Below are 26,644 nucleotides of genomic sequence, written 5' to 3'. Positions count from 1 at the left end.
CTGACTCCTGGCCAGGTGCAGGCCACTGTTTCATCGAAAGCTTTGCAACAGAATAACTAACCACAAAATAAGATAAAAAGGAAGGGCCCCCAAACTCGCACCATGCTGTCAGGTTTCACTCGGACTAAAAAGTTGAATGTAAATGAATTGCGTTGCCATATGGATCGATTGGTTGTATGTAGATGAATTTAAATGATTGTATTCCGCCCACTGTAAACTGCTTATAACCTCGGGGAGATCGCTGGATCTGAACTCTTTTCCCAGAGCTCTGTTAGCAATAAAATTGTCTCTCTTACCTTACCAGAGTCTATGTGCATTTATTTTCACTAACAGTTGATGCAGAGAGGATGTTTCCACCGATGGGGGAGACTAGAACTAGGTGCATGATCTTAGAATAAGGGGCCGCCCATTTAAAACTGAGATGAGGAGGAATTTCTTTTATCAGAGGATTGTAAATCTGTGGAATTCACTGTCCCAGAGAGCTGTGGAAGCTGGGACATTGAATATATTTAGGACAGAAATAGACAGTTTCTTAAACAATAAGGTGTTAAGGGGTTATGGAAAGCGGGCGGGGAAGTGGAGCTGAGTTCATGATCGGATCAGCCATGATCTTATTAAATGGCGGAGCAGGCTCGAGGGGCCGTATGGCCGACTCCTCTCATTTTTCTTATGTTCCTTTGACTAATACACATCAACATCCTGGGCGTCATCATTGACAAAGGAAATGTGGGCAAGCCAGGCTAGCTCAGTCTGTAGAGCATGAGATTTTTAATTTTAAGGTCATGCGTTCGAGCCCCACCTTGCGTGAATTATTTTCCTTAAACTTTTATGTTACTTTCACGGGAATTAACCCACACATTCAAAAAGGAGTTAGATATGTCCCTTATGGCTAAAAGGATCAAGGGGTATGGAGAGAAAGCAGGAAAGGGGTACTGAGGGAATGATCAGCTATGATCACAGTGAATGGCGGTGCAGGCTCGAAGAACCGAATGGCCCTTGTCGGGGAATCTAGAACTTGGGGGCACAGTTTCAGAAAAAGGTGTAATAAGAACATAAGAAGTCGGAGCAGGAGTAGGCCATATGGTCCCTCGAGCCTGCTCCATCATTCAATTCGATCATGGCTGCTCCCCATAACCATTTATTCCCTGAACATTTAAGGGTCGCCCAATTACAACGGAGATGAGGAGGAATTTCTTCTCTCAGAGCGTGGTGAATCTTTGGAGCTCTCTGCCCCAGAGAGCTGTGGAGGCTGGGTCATTGAATATATTTAAGGTGGAGATAGACAGATTTTGGAACGAGTCCATATGGATGGAATTGGAGAACAGAAAGGGGGCGATCACACGACTGGGAATGTACGAGAGACCCGCGAACATCCAGAGGGAGATATAGGGTCTGGTTATTGTGATTCAGCAAGGAAACTATCGATCCTGGAGGACAAATACTCTGTTCCAAAGGAAACGGACCCAGCCTCTCCAATTGATCAGTTAATTAATGATGTTTTCCCGTGAAAGCAACATAAAAGTTTAATAAAACGTATTCGCCTAACGTGGGGCTTGAACCCACGACCCTGAGAACAAGATTCTCATGCTCTAGCGACTGAGCTAGCCGGGCTTGGCAAATGTGGGATCCTTGACGTATGTCAAATGTTGTGGGTGGATTAATGATTATTGAAATCATGATTGAGTGTCCCACAGACTTGAATTATGGAGTTCCTTCAGGAAGCATTTCATTAAATGTACAAAAGAAGATTGTGGGTTAATTGATGATGTTTTTCCATGAAAGCTGCATTAAATTAAAATAAATGTAATCACCCAACGTGGGGCTCGGACCTACGACCTTGAGATTAAGAGTCTCATACTCTACCGACTGAGCTAGCCGGGCTTCTATCCTTCGCAGGTTTTTATCGCTTATTGCAGCCAGGCGCCTGTCGGCTCCGCCCCAGATGTTGAAACTTGAGTTGAAACTTGTGTGGTGTTTATCACATTTGCTTTGCACGCACACGGTCCCTGGTTCAATCCCGGGCAGAAACATTATGTTTAAACTTTCTGTGGATGAACAATCGGAGGCGAGTTTCGTCTCTCGGCAAATGCTGCCTGACCTGCTGAAATTTCCAGCATTTGCTTTTTTTATTTGCTATTTATTCTCCTGGCAAAACGGCTCCCTTATTCCTGAATTGCTCTTTATTTCACTTCAATAAATGGATAACTTTGACTGAGAGAAAACAGATCCACCAGGAGCCTTTTGCGTGTGAGGCCAACGTGATATCCGCTACACTGCAACCCATCAAAGGGCGAGAAACCAGTGAATATAAAGGATGAGCTGACAAATATCAGGGGCAGTGCAGTCTGTTCAATGTCAAACCCTCCTTTCTTATTCAGCAGTGGCATGGACGGGAGTCAGACGTCACAATGTTTAATTAAAGACACAAATACAAGTAACACTTCCAAATCTTTTCAGTGTAAAATTCTTTCTCTCTATTTGAAATCATATTGCGTTGAATCTGAAAATACGCACAGTGGGATTTTATCTTCACTACTGATTGTATTTCGTGTGCATGATAGGAATAACCGGTGCTGTTAAATTTGATCAAAGTTGCCCCAGATCCCTGAAGACTTTGAACCAGAAAGCTAAAATACAGTGAGTAAAATGGGATATGGTTTTCGAGTTAATATGCAAAGCACAGGACAAATGATTGAAGTATGGAGTGTCCCTGAGTTAGCATTTGTTTGATTGTGCAATAGAAGGTGAGGGGTTAATTAATGATGGTTTCCCGTAAAAGCAAGAGAAAAGTTGAAGAAGAAATCATACGGTGCCTGTCAGGTGAGCGCTGCTTGAGATAGGTGGGAAAGCCGGGGATTTTAAAGCCCCTTGTATTGCAGAACCTTCATATAGACGAACATCTCCAAATCACTGTGTAGGTCTCATGGTGCAACGGTAGTGTGTCTGATTCCAAATCTGAAGGCTGTCCATTCAAATCACTTCGGGGTCACTGTTCTCTTCGATATTTTTCTTCCAGAATTATTATTTCCTTTTCTGTTTGGCAATAACCAGACCCTTGCTCCAATCTCTGTCTCACTGTTTCCCCGGTGTCAGTCAGAGATACGCCTGCTGCCCTCAGTTATTTCATGTGACAGGACGCAAAAGTTCAAAATCAACCTGCAGGTGGCCACATGCAGCACTGAATAGTCAGGATGGCCGAGCGGGCTAAGGTGCTGTATTCAGGTCACTGTTTCCTCTGGAAATGTCGGTTTATGACCCATTTCTTATATTTAATCATTAAGCGGAACCCATTTGTTTTGTCACCACCAACTCCTTAAAAGTACGATTCAGCAGTCCACCTGCTCGCTTAACATTTCCGTCTGACCTGATGCTGAAGTTTGTTCATTCTTTTGCAGACCGGCAATCATATATTTTGCCCTGAGCATGTGAGGAACTTTTATCCCGATCTCATTGGGTTTAATTTTGGTAATCTGGTGCTGAAAGTGGCGATGTTTCCGCAGTGTAATGGTTAACACGTTCGCCTCACACGCGAAAGCACCTCGGGGGGCAATATTTTCTGGAGCTTTCTCATGCATGTTCAGAGGACAGTTTGTTCTCCTGTGAAAGGTCAAGAGATCATAAGAACGTAAGAGTTAGGAAAAGGAGTCAGCCATTCGTCCCATTTTCAAGTTTTCAAGATCTTTCCGATCGGTTTCGGAGCGGGGACCTTTCGTGTGTGAGGCGAATGTGATAACTACTACATGACGGAAACACTATGATAGAATCTATCTTAGGATAAAACCTCAGCTCTAACCTACACAGCTAGCCGAGAATTCAGGAGCTTGTTTTAAGAAAATAAAATGAGGGTGCAATATTTAGGAAGGCTGTAAGTGTGGCCTTCGACAGCGTGGAACTTCCACGCCTCGGGAAACTACTATCAGCAAGGGCAGACATCGATGACGAGGTCCAACACCGCCTCCAGTGTGCCAGCACAGCCTTCGATCACCTGAGGAGGAGAGTGTTTGAAGACCAGGACCTCAAATCTGTTACCAGGCTTATGGTCTGCAGGGCGGTGGTGATACCTGCCCCGCAGTATGGTTCCGAGACATGGACTATATACAGCAGACATCTCAAATCACTGGAGAAATACCACCAGGGCTGTCTCCGCAAGATCCTGCAAATCCCCCTGGGAGAACAGACGCACAACATCAGTGTTCTCGCTCAGGCCAACATGCGCAGCATTGAAGCACTGATCACACTCGACCAGCTCCGCTGGGCGGGCCACATTGTCCACATACCCGACACGAGACTCCCTACGCAAGCGCTCAACTCAGAATTCCGACACGGTAAGCGAGCCCCAGGTGAGCAGTGTCATTTATTTCACACTACTGTATATAACACTACCTTAACATGCTATACATGACTGTAACTAGATATGACCTGTAACCACAAGCGTACTTTACCACCAGGAGTGCACTTGCAGGAGACACTGCATACCTGTTGCACACAGGTATATAAAGGCATGTCTTAGGCAAGTGTGGCACTCAAGAGCTGTGAAATAAAGGTGCAGGTCCAGAGTGACCTTGACTTCAGCATGTGCCTCGTGTAAGTCTGTACTGCAGGGTCAGGACTTTACAGTGGCGACGAGTTACGGGATCACAGAATCCGTAGAATGGCTACCAACTGCTCAGATGAGAAATATAATGCTGGAGACAATTGGGAGGACTTTATACAAAGGCTCCAGCAAAGCATTGTAAGCAAAGACTGGTTGGGCGACGATAAGGCAGGCTAGAGAAGAGCCCATCTCTTGACCAGCTGTGGCTCGAAAACATACACCTTAATGAAGGACCTGCTGGCACCCGAGAAACCAGCAAGCAAGTCGTTTGAGGAGTTGAGCACACTGGTGAGAGACCACCTGAAGCCAGCGAGCAGCCTACATATGACCAGGCACAGGTTCTACAACTACAGACGCTGTGTGGGCCAGAGCATACCCGACTTTGTGGCGGAGATTCGGGCGTTGGCGAGTTTATGTGAGTTCTCCAATGAACTAAAGAGTGAAGTACTGAAATACTTTTTTATTGAAGGAATAGACCACGCAGGCGTATTCCGAAAGCTGATAGAGACCAAGAACTTGACCCTAGAGGCAGCAGCACTGATCGCACAGATATTCTTGGCAGGAGAAGTAGAAACAAGGTTGATCTACACTGCGGGTACGACAACTAACGAAACATCGGAACAAGGGGCTCACAGCGTGAAACAAGCCGCTACCCCCACACACAGACAAAGGCAGGAGAGCAGGCCTTCAACAGCAGGCAGTGGCGACAGAAGCCATCAAGGGCCACATGAACGGCCATTCAGACCTCATCAACCCACAATGCGAGCAATCAACTACAGACTGAGAGAAGCTGAAGAGAGATCAGCCAGACGCAGCTCATCCTTCGGAAACAATGGAAGCGGTCTGTGCTAGAATGTGGGGGAAGGCACTCAACAAGGGGGTATCGATTTCAGCATGCTGTTTGCGGAAACTGCAACTATACAGGACATCTGGCTCACGTGCAAACAAACAGCAGCTCGGCTGGTATACGATTCAGAAAGGTCGGAAAGCGGACCTGAAGACGGTGGGGACAGTGCCCGGGACACCGATGTACAGCGGGTCAACACGATAAATGTCCACTGTTCTACAACAAGACGCCTCCAATAATGATGAGGGTCCTACTCAACGGGATACCCGTCAACATGGAACTGGACACGGGCGCTCGTCAATCTCTGATGAGCGTTCAACAATTTGAACAGCTGTGGCCGCACAAAAGCAACAGACCAAAACTCACAAGGATCGACACCAAACTAAGGCCCTATACCAAAGAAATCGTCCCAGTCCTTGGCAGCGCCATGCTCTCTGTCACACACAAAGGGACAGTGAACCGATTTCCATGTAAATTGTCCCCGGAGATCTCCTAGCATTGTTGGGAAGAAGCTGTCTGGCAAAACTAAATTGGAAATGGGTTTGATGTTCACACCATGTCGTCAGAGGAACGGACCTCCTGCTCAACAGTTCCAAGTCGTTTTGAACAGCTCTTTCCGCCTTCAAAGAGGCGAAAGTTAAAATCTACGTCACACAGGATGCCAGACAGGTCCATCACAAGGCTAGAGCTGTGCCTTATGTGATTAGGGAAAAGTTTGAATACGAACTGGACCGGCTTCTGCGGGAAGGCATTATCTCAGCCGTGGAATTTAGCGACTGGGCAAGTACCATCGTCCCCGTCATGAAGCCTGTTGGATCCGTACGAATCTGTGGGGATTATAAGTCTACCATAAACAGAGTCTCCCGACTGGACCAGTACCCGCTGCCCAGAGCGGAAGATATATTTGCCACATTGGCTGGAGGAAAACTTTTCTGTAAACTAGATCTCACTTCTGCGTATATGACGCAAGAACTGACCAAAGAGACGAAGCTACTCACCACCATCAACACACATCGAGGACTTTTCATGTACAATCGATGCCCATTCGGCATCAGGTCGGCAGCTGCTATATTCCAGCACAACATGGAGAGTTTGCTGAAGTCCATCCCGGGGACGGTTTTATTTGAAGACGACATACTTATCACGGGCAGGGACACCGACTCCCTTCTCTGCAATTTGGAGGAAGTACTTAGTCGATTGGATCGGGTAGGGCTAAGAGTTAAGAAATCCAAGTGTCTGTTTCTCACGCCCGAGGTTGAATTTTTGGGCAGAATGATTGCCACTGATGGAATCTGCCCAACAGAATCCAAAACAGAAGCAATTCGCCTGGCACCCAGGCCCCGGCATGTCTCAGAACTGTGCGCCTTTCTCGGGCTACTCAATTACTTTGGGAACTTTATGCAGAACTTAAGATCGCTGCTGGAGCCTCTCCATGTGCTACTCAGCAAGGGGTGCGATTGGTTTTGGGGGACACCCAGGAACGCGCCTTCAATAAGGCATGCAACCTTCTATGTTCCAACAGTGTTTTGGTTTTCTTTGATCCAGGTAAAAAGCTAGTTCTCGCATGTGATGCGTCAGCGTATGGTGTCGGGTGCGTTTTACAACATGTCAATGATGCGGGTGAATTACAACCCAAAGCTTATACCTCCAGGTCACTTTCGCGGATGGAGCGCGGGTACTGTATGGTTGAGAAGGAGGCGCTCGTGTGCGTGTACGGTGTCAAAAAGATGCACCAATACCTTTTCGGGGCCAAGATCGCGTGAGAAACTGACCACAAAACCCTCACGTCCCTACTATCCGAGTGCAAGGCAATAAACGCCAACGCCTCGGCGCTTTCAGCGGTGGGCACTCATGCTAGCGTCTTACGACTATACAATAAGGCACAGACCAGGCACAGACAACTGTGCCGACGCGCTGAGCAGGCTATCCCTGGCGAGCACGGCAGGGTCCGACGAACAGGAATGTGAGATGGTCAAGGCAATCAATGCCTTTGAATCCACAGGTTCACCCATGAAGGATCGCCAAATCAGAGTTTGGACGACCAGCGAAACCACGTTATCCTTACTCAAAAGATGTGTTTTAACTGGTGACTGGGCAGAGGCTCGTGATGCCTGCTCCGAGAAGATCAAACCTTTCCATAGGCGCATGCATGAACTATCTCTACAGGCAGACTGCCTGAGTAGTTATGCCCTTGCGAGGTAGAGAGGCGTTTGTCCGGGAGCTCGACCACGAGCACCCAGGGATCGTCCTGATGAAGGCCATATCCAGATCCCACGTCTGGTGGCCTAGCATTGACGCTGACTTGGAGCTCTGCGTCCGGCGGTGCACCATTTGTGCCCAATGCAGTAATACCCCGAGGGAGGCCCACCTCAGCCCCTGGCCCTCGCACACCAAACCGTGGTCGCGGGTGCATGTAGACTATGCGGGCGCATTCGTGGGCAAAATGTTCCTCGTAGTCGTCGATGCATTTTCAAAGTGGATCGAATGCACCATTTCAAACTCGAGCACCACCTCCACCACTGTGGAGAGCCTTAGAACCATGTTTGCAACGCACGGAATCCCTGACATATAGCTCAGTGATAATGGTCCGTGCTTCACCAGCGCAGAATTTCAAGATTTCATAGTTGACCGCAGCATAAATCACGTTAAGTCGGCACCGTTCAAGCCGGCCTCCAATGGCCAGGTGGAGCGAGCAGTGCAAATCGTGCAACAAGGTATGCTAAAAATCCAAGGTCCTACGCTGCAGAGCCGCCTGTCGCGACTGCTGCTGACAGACAGACCTTGCCCGCATTCGTTGACTGGAGTTCCCCCGTGCAACTATTGATGAAACGAACCTGATAGACGAGACTCCCTTTAATCCTCCCAGACATGCATGAAATTGTTGAGGCAAAGCGCCGGAAGCGTACTGAGTACCATGACCGAAATTCGAGGGGGAGGTGGAATGAGATAGAGGACAAAGTGTTTGTGCTAATCTATGGCCGGGGTCCCAAATGGTTTGCAGGGAAAGTATCAGATAAGGAAGGACACAGGCTACGGTGGTACAAATGGACACTGGCCAAACCTGCCGGAGGCATGTAGACCAAGTAAAAAGTAGATTCACTGATAACACTGCAGAACCAGAGGCAGACGACATTGTGGAACTCACACCACACCTGGTGGACAGACAGAGGGAACAACCTGAGAAAAGTGCAGTCTCAACAGACAGCCCAGGCGAGATAACAGCAATCACACCGAAAGAAAAACAGGCACCAAGGCAACAACTGAACCACAACTTAGACGCTCCACGCGAGAGCGTAGACCACCTGAGAGACTGAACCTATAAAGACAATAAGACCTTGGGGGAGGGTTATCTCATGTATCTCGTACTACTGTATATAACTGTACCTTACCATGCTATACATGTCTGTAACTAGATATGACCTGTAACCAAAGCGGACTTTACCACGAGGGGTGCACTTGCAGGAGACACTGTATATCTGTTCCACACAGGTATGTAAAGGCAGGTCTCAGGCAAGTGTGGCACTTGAGAGCTGTGAAATAAAGGTGCAGGTCCAGAGTGACCTTGACTTCAGCATGTGCCTCGAGTAAGCCTGTACTGCAAGGGTCACGATTTTACAGGCAGAGGAAACGTTTCGGGCACACCCTCAAAGCCTCCCTGAGAAAATGCAACATCCCCACCGGCACCTGGGAGTCCTTGTTCCTCGTGTTGAGTTGCCTGTGCTGCGTGATCCATGCCGGATCGATCATCCTCTGCCACGTGTTATGTCAAGCACGTTTGCACATTCACTGGAGGTACCCCATCGTTGTGCAGCCTTTGCACACGTAGTGCTTGAATCGACATTGATGGGCACGATGAAGACCCCCGCAGCACCAACACGCTGCTAATAGATCCACATTCACCCCCGATGGCGGACTCTGAGTCATCACAGGTCTTGCAGCCGCAGAGGTATCGGCCCTGCCATATGCAGTTCGACCTGCTAGCGACATCATTTTATGCACAGTACTTGCTGGTGATCTTCGATGTTGAGAATGTATCTGTTTGGTGTTATCGTCCGTGGCCATGCATGCCTGGGCGATCGCGATGGCCCTGCTCAGCTCTCGGGATTCAGCAGCCAGCAATTTTCGAAGAATAACCTCGTGGCTGATGCCCAGCAGGTAAAGTTCCCAAAGCATTTGCCGCAACGCAGCTCCAATATCGAAAGGTCCCGCGAGGTGTCTCAGGTCGGTGACATAATCCGCCAGGTCCTGGTCCCTGGAGCGATTGTGGTGTAAAAACGATATCTGACCATGAGGATACTCTCCTTCGGCTTGAGGTAGTCCCAAACCAGTGTGCACAACTCTGAATATTCCTTCTCCATTGGTTTTGTCGGGGTGAGCTGATTCTTGATGAGGCTGTATATTTTAGGCCCACAGACGGTGAGTAGAACAGCCCTGTGCTTGGCCACGTTAGTGTCTCCTTCCAGCTCGTTGGCCACAAAGTACTGGTCGAGCTCCTCGACGAAGGCTTCCCAATCATCACCCTCTACGGATCTCTCTAATATTCCAACAGCAGCCATGCTTGTGTGAAGGTTCGTATTCTGATACTCGTCGCCAATTGTTGTGTATAGAAGAACTCCCCGAGGCTGAGTACTGTCAGCTAAACTTCGTGTGACCTTAGTCTTCTTTATTACAACTCCAGAGTGCCTGAACAACATAGCAGCCTACCTTTTATACTGGCCCTTTTTGGGCAGGTGACCAGTAGGACTCCAACAGTCGCGCCCTCTGGTGGCAAGTATTACAGAGTTACATACATCACATAATTGTTATCGTTAAGAAGTTACAATTCCAATGAATGCCTGAATCGTGCGAAAGGAGCCTGTTTGTAGGACAAGGCTACATATCAGGAAGGAGCGTTGATAGATGACAAGGGAAGTGTTACTCTGATTATAAGTTTGGAGAGTAAAAAGAGTAAATGCTGGAATCACTGAGCAGGCCAGGCAGCATCTGTGGAGAGAGACACAGAGTTAACATTTCAGGTTAATGACCTTCCATCAGATGTTGGGCAGTTGTGTTAGGTTATACTATTTAAAGTTTCAATTGTCACGTAGCAGGGGTAAGGACAATTTATAAAATCTGGCATTTGGAACAGATAGTTTAGAATCCGATTAATGTTTGACCAATTTGTACACCGAGCTGGGAACTGTAACGTGTTTGATTTCTTCGGCTAACATTCGCAATGTTTGGGTGTAAGTACTGTTAAGTTTATGTTAAATTATTGTCTGCTTAATAACTCTGACATTTAATGTTGCGGACCCTATTCCTGCACTGCGTATGTTCCAGCTCTCTTGGAGCACCGATCCCTTCAATCCGTCGCTTACAGGGACAGTTGGATTCACCGTTTCTTTGTTTGGTGAAATTTCAAAGATTGAAAGCGGCGCACATCAACCTGGACACCTACTCACTAACCGCTACACGCTGCTCCCGTGAGATGGAAGCCCAGTTACTGTTTCAAGCTTGAACGCAGGTACAAGCAGAACTCATTCATAGAAAGTCCAAGTCCCTGAAGCACCTGATTATTTGCACCGATCACCTTCGCAAAGAGTTGCGGTTCGTGTGGGGTGATTTGGGCATATCTTTCCCTACACTACAACACTTCAAACATAACTCAACGGCTGGAAAGTGCTTTGGGGCGTCATGAGTTCCTGAAAGGGGTTGGAGAAATGCAAGTCCTTCTTTGCAAATGTTCGATGCAAATTCAAAATTCGCCGGTATACTGAGTGCTCGTCTGGGATTTGAACCCAAAACCTCTCGCAAACTTCAAGCAACAACCCCGAATTAAGAATCATACCCCTAGACAAACGAGCCAACTGCTTGATAAATATGGAGATAAGGTGTAACCATTATTGAAGCATTTTAATGTGTTGCTATTCTTGATCGGAGGAGCACATGGGACGGAATCAGTGACGATGCTTTTTCGACCTGTCTTCTGAAGCACCGCACGGTCCCACTCTGACAGTCAATGAGCTGTTGGGACGTTAGTGTATCCAGGCTGTGGGTGGTCACCCCCAGCGCAGCAGAGGGGTTTCTGCATTAGTTCTGGGTGGGGACAGTATCTTTCCACTTCTCTCTTCCTCTTGTCTATATCCCTGGGCTTTGGTTTCTCTAATTATTCCCCTGTCTCAGTTTTTAGTGTTTAAAAGAGAACAAAAGATGAAATGGGTGTCACTGTGGAACAATTTCTCTCACTAAAAGTTAGAGACACTAGCGTTGCACCACGAGGTCGAGGTCGGTAGCCATTGATATTCACGTTCATATATAAATGTATATAAATATATCGACATGTATCGTAACTGTTCCATGGTGGTCGAGGGGTTAAGATCTGGCGCACTAACCTGGTTTCAATCCTCGATCAATTCATCGCATAAAAATAATTGAGATCTGTGAGACGATTAATAATTGCTTTAATCACCATGAATACCAATACTGTCATGTATCTCACACTACTCTACATAACTGTACCTTACCATGCCATGCATGACTGTAACCAGAGATGGCCTGTAACCACAAGCTTACCTTACCACCAGGGGTACATTTGCAGGAGACACTGAATACCATTCCCAGACAGGTATATAAGGACAGGTCTCAGGCAAGTGTGGCATTCGAGAGCTGTGCAATAAAGGTGCAGGTCCTGAGCGACCTTGACTTCAGTGTGTGCCTCGTGTGAGTCTGTACTACAGGGTCAGGAATTTACAGTGGCGACGAGTTACGGGATTACAGAATCCATAGAATGGCGACCAACGGCTCAGATGAAAAATACAATGCTGGAGATAATTGGGAGGACTTTATAGAAAGGCTCCAGCAAAGCTTTGTAACCAAAGGCTGGTAAGGCGACAATAAGGCAGACAAGAGGAGAGCCCATCTCTTGACCAGCTGTGGCTCGAAAACATACCCTTTAATGAAGGACCTGCTGGCACCCGAGAAACCAGCAAGCAAGTCGTTTGAAGAATTGAGCACACTGGTAAGAGATCACCTGAAGCCAGCAAGCTGGCTACACATGTAAGCTACCTCGGACACGTGCCAAAGCTCCCCGTATACCGAGCACAGGCTCAGGAAAACCCCCGGGGAGAGGATATCCCGCTCACTGGGCCTTCCAGTAACACTGAACAAGTGCCCGGTCTGAAAATTTCCAGGCTGTTGATGGCGGGGGATTCAGCAATGCTAATGCGTTGATAGCCGGGCCTGCTTCAGTTGCATCGTCCTGTCGCTGATTGTTGCCAGGCGCCTATTGGCTCCGCCCCGTGGGTTTACCTCCAACTTCAAACCACGAAACAGGGTCTACTGAATTCCAAGGTGTGTACGGAGATCAACCATCAAAAGCTCTGTCATTAACCACAGGGGATCCGGCAATTTTCTGATCGCAATGCGCTTTCAGTCCTTGTCCTTAAAATTGCGGACGTGGAAATTGGGGAGTTTAATGACTTTGAAAGGAACATTGTTGTTTGGTGCAGTTCCGGTCAGAGAAATGTTTGTGAACGGAACTTTTTGCAGAGAGAGGGATTGAGCGACTGTTGGCAGAAACATTTTTGAAATGAAAACTTGTGGACGATAAAATGGAAAAAGAGCAGTCCGGGGTACATTGTCGCATGATGCAAGCTACCTTGGACCCAGACCAAAGCTCCCCGTACACCGAGCACAGGCTCAGGAAAACCCCGGGTAGAGGATATTCGGTCACTGGGCCTTCCAGCAACACTGAACAAGTGCCCGGTCTGAAACTCTCCAGAGTAATGACTTGTAACTGGAGCATCCAATAGTCCCTTGGGATCCCTTGGGAATTCAGTGGATGCGCTCCCCGGTGGTGGAAGGTGGGAGTGCATGCTTTACAGAGACATAACATCACTCCCCCGTCAAAGTCAATGTGAAAACTATTTACAAGGTGAAGCGGTCGGGAGCCTTTCTTTCACTGGTGGACTGCCTCGGTACAAATGTCTGTTCTAGTGTGTTGGCTATGCCCTCGCTGGGCTGGCGTGTTGTTGGCCCTGCAGGGCTGCATGGTGAGCCTGGTCTTGCTGGGCTGTTGGGCGTGATGGGTTCGATTTCCTGGTCCGGCGTGGTGTCGTTGATCCTTTGGCTGTATGTTGTGGGTTCGAAAAATGTGGTGTCTGCTGTGGGTTGTTCAGGGCAGTCTGTGATGGGCAGCCTCGTTTGGTCCAGGTGCTTTCTGCAAATTTGTCCATTGTCCAGTTTGACGACAAACACCCTACTCCCTTCTTTAGCTATCACCGTGCTCGCGATCCACTTGGGACCATATCCATAGTTTAGCACATACACAGTCATTCAGATCAATTTCCCGTGACACAGTGGCGAGACCATCATTTACTTTTTGTTGCTGATGCTTGCTCTCTACCTGATCATGCAGGTGGGGGTGGACCAGCGAGAGTCTGCTTTTAAGTGTCTTATTCATGAGTAGCTCAGCCGGGGGCACACCTGTGAGCGAGTGGGGTCTCGTGCTATAGCTGAGCAGTACTCGGGACAGGCGGGTTTGGAGTGTGCCTTCTATGACTCGTTGAAGGATCTGTTTGATGGTTTGTACTGCCCGCTCTGCCTGCCCATTGGAGGCTGGTTTAAATGGGGTCGAGGCGACATGTTTGATCCCATTGCGGGTCATGAATTCTTTAAATTTGGCACTGGTGAAACATGACCCGTTGCCACTGACCAGTATGTCAGGCAGGCCGTGGGTGGCAAACATGGCCCTCAGGCTTTCAATGGTGGTGGTGGCGGTGCTTCCCGACATTATTTCACATTCAATCCATTTTGAAAAAGCATCCACCACCACCAGGAACATTTTACCAAGAAATGGGCCCGCATAGTTGACATGGATCCTCGACTATGGTCTGGAGGGCCAGGACCACAAACTAAGTGGTGCCTCTCTGGGCGCGTTGGTCAACTGAGCACATACGCTGCATTGCCGTACACAGGACTCGAAGTCAGAGTCGATACCGGGCCATCACATGTGGGATCTGGCTATCGCTTTCATCATTACTATACTCGGGTGTGTGCTGCGGAGATCCGAGATGAACGTCTCCCTGCCCTTTTTTGTAGCACTATGCGGTCACCCCACAACAGGCAGTCTGCCTGAATGGACATCTCGTCCTTTCGCCGCTGGAACGGCTTGATCGGCTCTTGCATTTCAACGGGCATGCTGGCCCAGCTCCCATGCAGTACATAGTTTTTTACTAGGGACACCAGAGGATCTTGGCTGGTCCAAGTGCTAATCTGGTGGGCCGTGACAGGTGATTTCTCATTTTTAAACGCTTCTATGACCATCAACAAGTCAGCGGGCTGCGCCACCATCAACAAGTTTGCAGGCTGCGCCATTTCCACCCCCGTGGTGGCAATGGTAGCCGACTGTGAGCATCCGCACAGTTCTCAGTGCCTGGCCTGTGGCGGATGGGATAGTTATACGCTGAGAACGTGAGTGCCCACCTTTGTGTGCAGGCTGAGGCATTAGTATTTAACCCCTTGTTTTCAGCGAACAAGGATGTGAGTATCATGTGATCGGTTTCCAGCTCAAATTTGAGGCCAAACAGGTATTGATGCATTTTCTTTACCCCGAGCACACATGCTAATTCCTCTTTCTCAATCATGCTGTCGGCCCTCTCTTGCCTTAGACAAGCTCCTGGAAGCATAGGCGACAGGTTGCAACTTCCCCGCAATGTTAGCTTTTTTTAATCCACACCCGACTCCATACTCTGATGCATCACATGCTAGCACAAGCCTTTTACACGGGTTATATAATACAAGCAGCTTGTTGGAGCATAAAAGGTTTCTGGCTTCCTCAAAAGCAATTACTTGTTTTTTTTCCCCATACCCATTTCTCACCTTTGTGCAATAACACATGTAGGGGCTCTAAAAGGTGCTTAACCCCGGTAGGAAGTAACCAAAATAGTGGAGGAGTCCCAGGAACGACCGCAGCTCCGTGACGTTATGTGGCCTGATAGCATTCCTGATAGCCTTTGTCTTGGCATCTGTGGGCCGAATGCCGTCCGCCGTGATCTTTCTCCCCAGAAACTCCACTTCTGTTGCCATGAAGACGCATTTCGACCTCTTCAGCCGCAGCCCTAGACGATCCAGTCGCTGGAGGATCTCGTCCAGGTTTGGTATTTGTTCGGCGGTGTCCCGACCCAAAACCAATATGTCGTCCTGAAAGACCACCGTGTGTGGTACCAACTTGAATAGGCTCTCCATGTTTCTCTGGAAGATCGCTGCAGCCGACCGAATTCCAAACGGGCTTCTGTTGTAGATGAATAATCCCTTGTGCGTGTTGATGCAGGTGAGGCCCTTCGAAGAATCATTCAGCTCCTGCGTCATGTAGGCCGAAGTCAGGTCAAGCTTGGTGAACGCCTTGCCTCCTGCCAGCGCACCAAAAAGGTCGTCTGGCTTAGGTAGCGGGTATTGGTCCTGCAGCGAGAAACGATTAATAGTTACTTTATAATCGCCGCAAACTCTGACCGTGCCATCACTTTTAAGTACTGGAACAATCGGGCTGGCCCACTCGCTGAATTCCACTGGGGAGATGATGCCCTCGTGTTGCAGCCTGACCAGCTCGATTTCCACTCTCTCCTCATCATGTGAGGTACCGCTCGCGCCTTGTGGTGAATGGGTCGTGCCTCTGGGACCAAGTGTATCCGCACCTTCGCCCCGGAAAAGCTTCAAATGCCTTTGTTCAGAACCTGGGTACATAAGGCCTCATCTGCATGTGATATCGCTGGGATGGTGTCCCAGTTCCAGCGGATTTTGCCCAGCCAGCTCCTTCCAAGCAGTGTGGGGCCATCGCCCAGGACAATCCAGAGTGGCAGTCTGTGCACCGTGCCCTCGTAGGTGACCTTGACCATGGCGCTGCCCAGGACAGTGATAAACTCTTTGGTGTACAATCTCAGTTTCGTGTGGAAGGGGCTTCGGGCTGGTCTGAATACCTTGTTAACTCACAGTTCTCAAACATATTTTTACTCACGATGGATTGGCTAGCGCCAGTGTCCAGTTCCATGGTTACGGGTAAATCATTCAATTTCACATTTAGCATTAGAGGTGGACATTTCGTCGTAAATGTGTGCACCCCGTGTACTTCAGCATCTGCTTCCTCTCTCTGAGGCTCGAAATTGCATTGATCCAACATGGACCAATCTTCCTCTGCCACATGGTGGTTAGCAGGTTTTGCAGACCTTGCAGCTCATTCGCAAGCCCGTTGGAGATGCCCCATTCTTCCACAGCTCTTGCAAACATAACATTTGAAGCGGCATGAATAGGCTGAATGGAAGCTCCACAACGCCAACAAGGTGTGAATTGCCTTGCATTCATCCTTTGTTGGGGTCTCTGAGTCATCTGGGTCACCTGAGGCCAGCTGGAAGTTGCAAACTCGTGGTTTCTGCCCTGTACATGTCTGCTCAAAACACAGTTCCAGTTAATTTATGAACATTGCTAGCACTTGTGTGCTGAGAGATTTGTTTGGTGTTATCACTGCTGGACAAAAATACCTGTGTTATCACAATGGCTTTACTGAGGGTCGGTGTCTCTACAGCCAAAAGTTTTCGTAGGATGGTCTCCTGGCCAATGCCCAGTACAAAAAAGTCTCTGAGCATTTGCTCCAGGTCGCCATCAAATTCACATTGTCCTGCAAGTCGCCTTAGCTCGGCGACGTAGCTCGCCACTTCCTGATCTTCAGATCGCTGGCACGTGTAGAACCGATACCTCGCCAATAGCACGCTCTCCCTCTGGTTAAGATGCTCCCGAACCAGTGTACACAGCTGCTCATACATCTTACATGAGGGTTTCATTGGTGCCAGAAGATTCTTCATGAGGCTGTAGGTCGGTGCCCCACAGACTGTGAGGAGGACCGCTCTCCTTTTTGCAGCACTTCCTTCTCAGTCCAGCTCATTGGCTACAAAGTAATGGTCTAGCTGTTCGACCTAGGCTTCCCAGTCCTCATGCTCTGAGAACTTCTTCAGGAGGCCTACAGTTTGCTGCAAGTTTGTGTTGGATTCGTATACTCGTCGCCAGTTATTGTGTTCCTAACACAGATGATGCTGCATACAGTGAGGTTAAATTAACAGTGACCTCAGTCTTTCATAAGACAATCCAAAGTGAGAAACTGGCCTTAGGGGCCGGCTTAAATGCAGTGCTGCCAAGGGGTGCTGGGATCCCTTGGGACTTCAGGGGATGAGCTCCCTTGTGGCGGAATATGGGAGTGCATGCTTTACAGATACACAACACATACATTGCCTCAACTTTGATTTCTGCCAACATTCCTTGAGTTTAACCTTCGCCGCACCTCCACCACGATCTGTCACCGTTCCTCCACCATGACCTCTCACCATTCCACCACCACGATCTCTCGTCACTCCTCCACCAAGACCTCTCACCGCTTCTCCACCATGAGCTCTCACCGCTCCTCCACCACGACCTCTCGCCGTTCCACCACCACGATCTCTCACCGCTCCTCCACCACGACCGCTCACCGCTCCTCCACCACGACCTCTCACCGCTCCACCACCACGACCTCTCACCGCTCCTCCACCACGATCTCTCACCGTTCCACCACCATGACATCTCACCGCTCCTCCACCACGACCTATCACCGCTCCTCCACCCCGACTTCTCACCGTTCGTCACCACGATCTCTCCCCGTTCCTCCACCACGATCTCTCACCGTTCCTCCACCACGATCTCTCACCGTTCCACCACCACGATCTCTCACCGTTCCTCCACCACGAACTCTCACCGTTCCTCCACACTGACCTTCCCGCTCCTCAGCTGTACCTGGGTCCCGCCGATGTTCCTGCCCATGCACCAAACGGCGACCTGGGTGTTGATGCCGTGCATCAGAGCAGGTCTCCAGCCGTCCTGGTTAACCGTTGCCACTGGACCAAGATCTCACTCTGTCAAGCCCGTGTGGTGGCTGGTGTGCAATGGTCACACCACGTTAAAACAATCCACCAACAGGCATCTTCCACCCTTTGATTGGAGTTCAGGACTGGAACATTGGGTCCTTCATTGAAACACCTGTGAACCCATGTGGAAGTAAGCCTTCCTCGTTCGAGAACCCACCTATGATGATGATGTTGATGATGAGTGGGACCTTACCAAATGCCTGCTGGAAACCATCAGATTAAATCAAGTAAGACCCGTCCCTTGATTCAGTTTTCACTGACCTTGCCTTCGGAAGGCTATATTGGCTTTGGATGGAGGACTGTCTCGCTTTCCCAGAATGATACCTGGATTCCAAGGTTTAAATTAAGATATGAGATTACACCCACTGGAAATTAGAGGGTTGAGCAGTGATTTGATCATAATTTTCAAGATAATAAGGGAACAGATAGAGTAGATAGAGAGAAATGCTTCCCGCTGGTTGGGGAGTCGCAGACTAGGGGCCATAGTCTCAACATTAGAGCCAGATGATTCAGGAGTGAAATTCGGAAACTTTCCGACACACACAGGGTGTGAGAGGTTTGGAACTCCCATTCTGCAAAGGGCAGTTGTTGCGGGGTCAGTGCATTTTACCTCGCATTTTGACCAAAATTATTAAACAATATGGGGCAAAGGTAGGTATATGGAGTTTCGTCACAGATCAGCCATGATCACATTAAATTGCGGAACCGGCTCGAGGGGCTGAATGGCCTCCGCATGTTCCTGTGTAACAGGCTCGAGGGGATGAATGGCCTCCTCCTGTTCCTGTGTCACAGGCTCGAGGGGCTGAATGGCTTCCTCCTGTTCCTGTGTAACAGGCTCGAGGGCCTGAATGGCCTCCTCCTGTTCCTGTATAACAGGCTCGATGGGGTGAACGGCCATCTCCTGTTCCTGTGTAACAGTCTCGAGGAGCTGAATGGACTTCCTCCTGTTCCTGTGTAACAGGCTCGAGGGGCTGAATGGGCCTCCTCCTGTTCCTGTGTAACAGGCTCGAGGGGCTGAATGGGTCTCCTCCTGTTCCTGTGTAATAGGCTCGAGGGGCTGAATGGCCTCCTCCTGTTCCTGTGTAACAGGCTCGAGGGGCTGAATGGCCTCCTCCTGTTCCTGTGTAACAGGCTCGAGGGGCTGAATGGGCCTCCTCCTTTTCCTGTGTAATAGGCTCGAGGGGCTGAATGGTCTCCTCCTGTTCCTGTGCAACAGGCACGAGGGGCTGAATGGGCCTCCTCCTGTTCCTGTGTAATAGGCTCGAGAGGCTGAATGGCTTCCTCCTGTTCCTGTACAACAGGCTCGAGGGGCTGAATGGGCCTCCTCCTGTTCCTGTGTATTAGGCTCGAGGGGCTGAATGGCCGTCTCCTGTTCCTGCGCAACATGCTCGAGGGGCTGAATGGCCTCCTCCTGTTCCTGTGTAATAGGGTCGAGGGGCTGAATGGCCTCCTCCTGTTCCTGTGTAACAGGCTCGAGGGGCTGAATGGCCTCCTCCTGTTCCTGTTTAACAGGCTCGAGGGGCTGAATGGGCCTCCTCCTGTTCCTGTGTAATAGGCTCGAGGGGCTGAATGGCCTCCTCCTGTTCCTGTGCAACAGGCACGAGGAGCTGAATGGGCCTCCTCCTGTTCCTGTGTAATAGGCTCGAGAGTCTGAATGGCTTCCTCCTGTTCCTGTACAACAGGCTCGAGGGGATGAATGGGCCTCCTCCTGTTCCTGTGTAATAGGCTCGAGGGGCTGAATGGCCGCCTCCTGTTCCTGTGCAACAGGCTCGAGGGGCTGAATGGGCCTCCTCCTGTTCCTGTGTAATAGGCTCGAGAGGCTTAATGGCTTCCTCCTGTTCCTGTACAACAGGCTCGAGGGGCTGAATGGGCCTCCTCCTGTTCCTGTGTAATAGGACTTGGATAGGTTCGGTGAGTGGGCAAATGCATGGCAGATGAAGTATAATGTGGATAAATGTGAGGTTATCCACTTTGGTGGTAAAAACAGAGAGACAGACTATTATCTGAATGGTGACAGATTAGGTAAAGGGGAGGTGCAAAGAGACCTGGGTGTCATGGTACATCAGTCATTGAAGGTTGGCATGCAGGTGCAGCAGGCGGTTAAGAAAGCAAATGGCATGTTGGCCTTCATTGCAAGGGGATTTGAGTACAGGGGCAGGGAGGTGCTGCTACAGTTATACAGGGCATTGGTGAGGCCACACCTGGAGTATTGTGTACAGTTTTGGTCTCCTAACCTGAGGAAGGACATTCTTGCTATTGAGGGAGTGCAGCGAAGGTTCACCAAACTGATTCCCGGGATGGCGGGACTGAATTATCAAGAAAGACTGGATCAACTGGGCTTGTATTCACTGGAGTTCAGAAGAATGAGAGGGGACCTCATAGAAACATTTAAAATTCTGACGGGGTTAGACAGGTTAGATGCAGGAAGAATGTTCCCAATGTTGGGAAAGTCCAGAACCAGACGACACAGTCTAAGGATAATGGGTAAGCCATTTAGGACTGAGAGGCGGAGGAACTTCATCACCCAGAGAGTGGTGAACCTGTGGAATTCTCTACCACAGAAAGTTGTTGAGGCCAATTCACTAAATATATTCAAAAAGGAGTTAGATGAGGTCCTTAATACTCGGGGGATCAAGGGGTATGGCGAGAAAGCAGGGATGGGGTACTGAAGTTGAATGTTCAGCCATGAACTCATTGAATGGCGGTGCAGGCTAGAAGGGCCGAATGGCCTACTCCTGCACCTATTTTCTATGTTTCTATGTTTAATAGGCTCGAGGGGCTGAAAGGCCGCCTCCTGTTCCTGTGCAACAGGCTCGAGGGGCTGTATGGCCTCCTCCTGTTCCTGTGCAACAGGCACGAGGAGCTGAATGGGCATCCTCCTGTTCCTGTGTAATAGGCTCGAGAGTCTGAATGGCTTCCTCCTGTTCCTGTACAACAGGCTCGAGGGGCTGAATGGGCCTCCTCCTGTTCCTGTGTAATTGGCTCGAGGGGCTGAATGGCCGCCTCCTGTTCCTGTGCAACAGGCTCGAGGGGCTGAATGGGCCTCCTCCTGTTCCTGTGTAATAGGCTCGAGAGGCTTAATGGCTTCCTCCTGTTCCTGTACAACAGGCTCGAGGGGCTGAATGGGCCTCCTCCTGTTCCTGTGTAATAGGACTTGGATAGGTTAGTTGAGTGGGCAAATGCATGGCAGATGAAGTATAATGTGGATAAATGTGAGGTTATCCACTTTGGTGGTAAAAACAGAGAGACAGTCTATTATCTGAATGGTGACAGATTAGGAAAAGGGGAGGTGCAAAGAGACCTGGGTGTCATGGTACATCAGTCATTGAAGGTTGGCATGCAGGTGCAGCAGGCGGTTAAGAAAGCAAATGGCATGTTGGCATTCATTGCAAGGGGATATGAGTACAGGGGAAGGGAGGTGTTGCTACAGTTGTACAGGGCATTGGTGAGGCCACACCTGGAGTATTGTGTACAGTTTTGGTCTCCTAACCTGAGGAAGGACATTCTTGCTATTGAGGGAGTGCAGCGAAGGTTCACCAAACTGATTCCCGGGATGGCGGGACTGACCTATCAATAAAGACTGGATCAACTGGGCTTGTATTCACTGGAGTTCAGAAGAATGAGAGGGGACCTCATAGAAACATTTAAAATTCTGACGGGGTTAGACAGGTTAGATGCAGGAAGAATGTTCCCAATGTTGGGGAAGTCCAGAACCAGACGACACAGTCTAAGGATAAGGGGTAAGCCATTAAGGACCGAGATGCGGAGGAACTTCTTCACACAGAGAGTGGTGAACCTGTGGAATTCTCTACCACAGAAAGTTGTTGAGGCCAATTCACTAAATATATTCAAAAAGGAGTTAGATGAGGTCCTTACTACTCGGGGGATCAAGGGGTATGGCGAGAAAGCAGGGATGGGGTACTGAAGTTGAATGTTCAGCCATGAACTCATTGAATGGCGGTGCAGGCTAGAAGGGCCGAATGGCCTACTCCTGCACCTATTTTCTATGTTTCTATGTTTAATAGGCTCGAGGGGCTGAATGGCCGCCTCCTGTTCCTGTGCAACAGGCTCGAGGAGCTGAATGGGCCTACTCCTTGCTGGGAGTATGCCCATCTCCAGAGCAAGGTGATGTCCACGTCTGCGTGTTGCAGACTGGCGCAATCCAATATCCAGTATTACCTGCTGAGGGACGCAGTTAAAATTGGTGTAGTTGCCGCAAAGGCAGGGTGGGGAAGTGCCACAATTAAAGCCCTTCAGACACGGTAAACCCCGGGGCAGGAATCAGTATAAAACTCCCCTCGGGCCGTACTTGTAACTTTTTTATTGTGTACATGGAGCACCATGATCTGTAAACACCGATGTAGTGCCATGTACAATGTAAGGTCTGTTTCGGGATGCACGTTGAAAAAAAGTGTAAATGTACCGTCACCCATTCCATGTGCTGTATCGTGACACGAGTGAAGTAATTTGTTGAATGTACTACAAGGTATCCCGTATTGTGCCGAATTGTACTGGAACTGAAAAGCAAGGGAATTTATCGGCCGGAACTGCCGTTAGCACCCAAATGTAGTGCATGGGATTACTGACCGCAGCTAAATGTACTGAACTGCATTTGAATGTACTGTAACAAATTTTTATATGAATAAAGTATTTTTTTAAATAAAAAAAAAATCTCTGCCTGACACCGGGGAAACAGTGAGACAGAACTTGGAGCAAGCGTCTGGTTATTGCCAAACAGCAAAGGAAAGATTAATTCTGGAAGAACAATACCCAAAAGAACAGTGACCGCGACGTGATTTGAACACGCAACCTTCTGATCTGGAGTCAGACACACTACCGTTGAGACCTACACAGTGAGCTGGAAATATGCGTCTATATGAAGGTTCTGCAATACAAGGGGCTTTAAAATCCCCGCCCATTCCCACCAGGTATCACAAGCAGCGCTCACCTGACAGTCACCGGATGGTTTCGTCTTAAATTTTTCTCTTGCTTTAATGGGAAACCATCATTAATTAACCCTTCACCTTCTTTTGCACAATCAAACAAATGCTAACTCAGGAACAGTCCGTACTTCAATCATGTGTCCTGTGTTTTGCATCTTAACTCGAAAACCATATCCCATTTTACTCACTGTATTATAGCTTTCTGGTTCAAAATCGTCATTGCCGATGACACCACGAATCTGGGGCAACTTTTATCAAATTTAACAGCACCGGTTATTCCTACCGTGCACACAAAATACAATCAGTAGTGAAGATAATATCCCAACGTGCGTATTTTCAGATTCAACGCAGTGGGGGTTATCGGGGATGGAGGAGGTTAGAGAGATACGGAGGGATGTAGGGCTGGAGGAGGTCACAGAGATAGGGAGGGATGTAGAGGCTGGAGGAGGTAACAGAGATAGGGAGGGGTGTAGGGCTGAAGGAGATTAGAGATAAGGAGGGGTGTAGGGGCTGGAGGACATTAGAAATAGGAAGGGTTGTAGCGGCTGGAGATCGTTACTGGGATAGAGAGGGATGTAGCTTCTGGAGGATGTTATAGAGATATGGTGGGGTTTAGCGCTGCAGGAGGAGATAGCGGGTCGGAGTGGTTACAAAGATAGAGAGGGATGTAGGACTTTAGAGGTCGGAAGGGATGCAGGAGCAGGAGGACGTTACAGACATAGGGAGGGGTGTAGGCACTGGAGGAGGTTAGAGATAGGGAGTCGTGTAGGGGCTGGAGGGGTTACAGAGATGGGGAGGGGTGTAGGGTTGGAGGAGGTTGCAGAGATAGGGGAGGGGTGTAGGGGCCGCTGGAGGTTAGAGAGATAGGGAGGGGTGTAGGGCTGGAGGAGGTTAGAGAGACAGAGAGGTGTGTAGGACTGGAGGAGATTACAGAGATAGAGAGGGGATTAGTACTGGAGGATATTAGAGATAGGGAGGGGTGTAGCGGCTGGAAGAGCTGTCCGAAATAGGAAGGGGTGTAGCACTGGAGGAGATTACAGAGATAGAGAGGGGTATAGGGTTGGAGAATATTAAAGAGATAGAGAGGGGTGTAGGAGTTTATGGAGATAGGTGGTGCATAGGATGGGAGGGGGTTACAGATATAGGGAGTGGTGTGAGGTCTGGAGGAGGCTCTGTTCTCTCCGGAGCCGTCCAGCGAAGAAGCGCGTAGAGTTTTGTGGGAGGACCTGCCGAAGTTCAGCCCGGAGGGCGCCGAATATCTGGAAGCTCCGCGAAGCCTGGCGGAGCTGACCGGCGCCCTCGACCGGCTCTCGAGGGGAAAATCCCCAGGGCTGTACGGGCTGACCGTGGAGTTTACAGGGCGTTCTGGGACATCTTGGTGAGCGACTACGCGCGGGTCCTGGGGGAAAGTCTGGCGACCGGGGAGATGCCCCTCTCTTGGCGCAGGGCAGTCATCGTCCTGCTGCCGAAGAAGGGCGATCTCCGCCTCCTTAAGAAATGGCGCCCGGTCTCCCTCCTCAGCACGGACTGCAAAATCTTCGCCAAGGCGATGTCTGCTCGCCTTGGTGCCGTGCTGGACCACATGATCCACCCTGACCAGTTCTACACGGTCCCCGGCCGGACAATCCACAATAACATCCATCTGGTCCGGGACCTCATCCATTATTCCCAGGAGGCTGGTCTGTCGGTCGCCTTCCTATCCTTCGACCAAGAGAACGCGTTTGACAGGGTGGATCAAGACTATCTGCTCGGAACTCTGCGCGTTTTCGGGTTCGGGACGCATTTCGTCGCCCTGATCTGACTTTTGTACGCCGCCGCGGAGTGTCTGATTAAGGTTAACTGGTCCTTGACGGCGCCCCTTCGCTTTAGGAGAGGGGTACGCCAGGGATGCCCCATGTCCGGCCAGTTATACGCCGTCTGCGTGGAGCCTTTCCTGCGCCTCCTGCGGACGAGGGTGACGGGACTGGCTCTGCATGGGCCGGGCTTGGAGGGCGTCCTCTCGGCTTACGCAGATGACGTGCTCCTCGCGGTAGAGGATCCCGCTGAACTGCGGAGGATGCGTGAGTGCCAGGAGATTTACTCGGCCGCGTCCTCCGCCAGGATCAACTGGGAGAAATGTTCCGGATTCCTGCTGGGTCAGTGGCGGGTGGACTCCCTGCCGGAGGAGCTCAGGCCTTTTGCCTGGAGCACGACCCATCTCCTCTATCTGGAAGTCTACCTTAGCCCCGACGAGGAAGCCTGGCCGGCGAACTGGCAGGTGCTGGAGGCCAAGATCGCCGCTCGCCTAGGGCGCTGGACAGGACTGCTCCGACTGCTGTCCTACAGGGGTCGAGCGCTAGTCATAAACCAACTGGTGGCCGCAATGTTGTGGTACCGGCTGGTCACTTTGACCCCTCCCCCTGCGTTTGTCGCCAAGAGAGAGAAGAAGCTGGTGGACTTCTTCTGGAACAACAGGAAGCACTGGGTCTCTGCCGCGGTCTTGAGTCTCCCGCTTGGGGGAGGCGGTCAGTCGTTGGTGTGCGTCAGCGCCCAGCTCGCGACTTTCCGTCTTCAGACCCTGCAGAGATACCTTTACGTCGAGCCCCCTCCTAGGTGGCGTGCTCTGCCGAAGTATTTCTTCCGCCAGCAGCGCGACCTCAATTACGACACGCAGCTCCTGTTTGTGAACTTGGGGGGTGTCAGGACCGCCCTCCCCGAGCTGCCTGTCTTTTACAAGGAACTCGTCAGGGTCTGGAATAAATTCTCCACCAAGCGCAGCTCTCCGCCGGCTGGAGTGGCGGCTGTCCTGCAGGAGCCGCTGCTCGGGAATCCGTACCTCCACGAACGAGGTTTTTATGTGGCGGTCGGAAGAGAGGGCTGTGGCTGGTGAGGTGACCAGGGTCAGGGACCTGCTCAATGGTGGAGGAGCGGGCTGGATGGCGCCAGGCACGCTGGCGCTGCGCCTAAATTCAGCCGACGTCCGCCGCGCGGCCGAAGCCATCGAGTCGCTAAAAACAGCTTTGGGCCCTGACTCTGTTAGATGCATCGAGGAGGCTCAAGCACGTGGGGAGATCCCGTCCGAACTGACCCCCGTCCGGATGGAATTCCTCATTGGCGCCAAACCCTGGAACCTCCCTCGTGGGCCGGCGCTTCACAACTTGGGCCGCCTCGGGGAAATCTCCTCCGAGCCTTTCAGTTCCGGACGGAGGGGTTTCCTGTACGGGCTGCTCCTGCACACTCTCAACTTTGCCATCCTCGCCGGCCGTCCGGACACGCCATGGCGTATCATCTTGCCGTCCGGAGGAGGCGGGGTTCCCCGATGGAGGGCACTCTATGCAGGGATCCTCCCACTATTTGT

The 26,644-nt window shown here is 50.1% G+C and overlaps 2 non-coding genes across 2 annotated transcripts; both read right to left on the bottom strand.

Moving 5' to 3' along the window:
• Nucleotides 1-1,538: 1,538 nt before the first annotated feature.
• Nucleotides 1,539-1,611, bottom strand: trnak-cuu (transfer RNA lysine (anticodon CUU)). Its single transcript has one exon. It is a non-coding gene; the product is annotated as a tRNA-Lys (tRNA).
• A 197-nt stretch (nt 1,612-1,808) lies between these two features.
• On the bottom strand, nt 1,809-1,881 carry trnak-cuu (transfer RNA lysine (anticodon CUU)). The gene has a single exon. It is a non-coding gene; the product is annotated as a tRNA-Lys (tRNA).
• Between the last annotated feature and the right edge of the window lie 24,763 nt (nt 1,882-26,644).

Source organism: Pristiophorus japonicus, unplaced genomic scaffold (genome assembly GCF_044704955.1).
Source record: "Pristiophorus japonicus isolate sPriJap1 unplaced genomic scaffold, sPriJap1.hap1 HAP1_SCAFFOLD_81, whole genome shotgun sequence".
NCBI lineage: Eukaryota > Metazoa > Chordata > Chondrichthyes > Pristiophoridae > Pristiophorus > Pristiophorus japonicus.
The sequence above is the reverse complement of the archived record's forward strand: the minus strand, read 5'-3'. Positions and strand labels throughout refer to the sequence as shown.